We start from the raw sequence: 1,784 nt of genomic DNA on the forward strand, positions 1-1,784 counted from the left end.
TGTTTTGTCGTTTTGTTCATTCGAGGCTGGATCATTTCTTGAACTCCTCACTGAAAACACATCACAGAAGTACACAATGACACAGCTAGTTTCAACCTCTGGACATATTGAAAATACCAAATGATAATATCAGTAATAGGGATATAGTTACACAATACATGTATATTCAATAACTAGCCCAAATCTTTCGGAACAGAAAGAAATACATCCTTTGTGCTCTCGTCTTATCGTTTGCGATGATCATATAGCGGTAGCCTGGTATTTCGGCTAAATCCAGGGAAAGTGATAACTAAATTATTTAGATGTATTGGATTTACAGATTCACAAGATGTGGTAGACAATATAACAATATTATATTACCGAATATTTCTGTATTCGGCCATCGTCCTACATCGAGATCGGCACGTGAGGACTTTTATTTCATCGGTTACATAAAAAAGCATATGACGGGGAAGCAGGACAGTTTCAGTAAAATGCAAAATGAACTATAAAAACCTCTTGCTGCAAAAATTAATAACCAAAAAAAACAAAAATGTTCAACGAACATTTTCATTACAGTTTCGTGAATATACCTTGTTTCATATAAATAATTTAATCCATTGTAGGAAGACGGTGTCTTAAAAAGATACAATAACTATATTTATGCTTAATGGTTACCTGAAAAGTAGACATGGTCCATTCAACAGCAATGTTATTTACCTGTAACTATATTTATGCTTAACGGTTACCTGAAAAGTAGACATGGTCCATTCAGCAGCAATGTTATTTACCTGTAACTATATTTATGCTTAACGGTTACCTGAAAGGTAGACATGGTCCATTCAGCAGCAATGTTATTTACCTGTAACTATATTTATGCTTAACGGTTACCTGAAAAGTAGACATGGTCCATTCAGCAGCAGTGTTATTTACCTGGAGTGCTTAGGGTCTAGAGGGACGCTAATCTTTATATACAATTATGTAGTTAATGCATGTATATAGGGTCAATTTTACTGAAATACACGGGAATTATACTCTCTTTATTGCTTAAGACATACGTCTTATCACATCAGTTACAATATGTATGCATAAATACATAAAAATGGCGGTGTACAAATTCAAGTAACGGAGAATAACTTTTAAACAAGGTTTTCACGCAACTAAAGTGCAAGACATAAATATTTAACTCAAATAAGTAGACAACGCAGGTAATTCTCGCTGTCCCATGATCTAAGAATACCAGTTCTTTCGTTAAAACGTCTAGCTCCGGTAGACGATGCCCTTGGTCTCCTCACCTCTCAACCAAATGGAGCTTGTTGAAAGTTTGATTGACAGACGACTAAACCTTGATCTGATTGTTTTCCGTGAGCCACAGGCTTATTGGATATACGTTAATACAATTATTTTAATATATATATAATATATATATATATATATATATATATATATACACACACAAACAAAAAACGACATAGCGGAGAGTGAGTAGACAACAATGTTACAACGATACACAATTTAAACAAATACCCGTAGTATCACACCCATTGAAAATTTCTTAGTTTGTTGCATATTGTAAATATTTTCCGAAATTAATCAGTTCTCTAGTATTTTTTACACTAAGTAATTTACACTAGATTTTGTATAATTATGATAAAATTTCTTAACATGTTTTTTTTTTCAAGTCATCATATGGAAAACATTTTAAAATAAATGAAACTCATCCTCTTCATCATTTAGATCACAAACAGTACATAACCGTCGTTCTCTGGCTATTTCATTATGTCTTCCAACCTCAACATTCAATT

This window comes from Ostrea edulis, chromosome 1, assembly GCF_947568905.1.
Source record: "Ostrea edulis chromosome 1, xbOstEdul1.1, whole genome shotgun sequence".
Classification (NCBI taxonomy): Eukaryota; Metazoa; Mollusca; class Bivalvia; order Ostreida; family Ostreidae; genus Ostrea; species Ostrea edulis.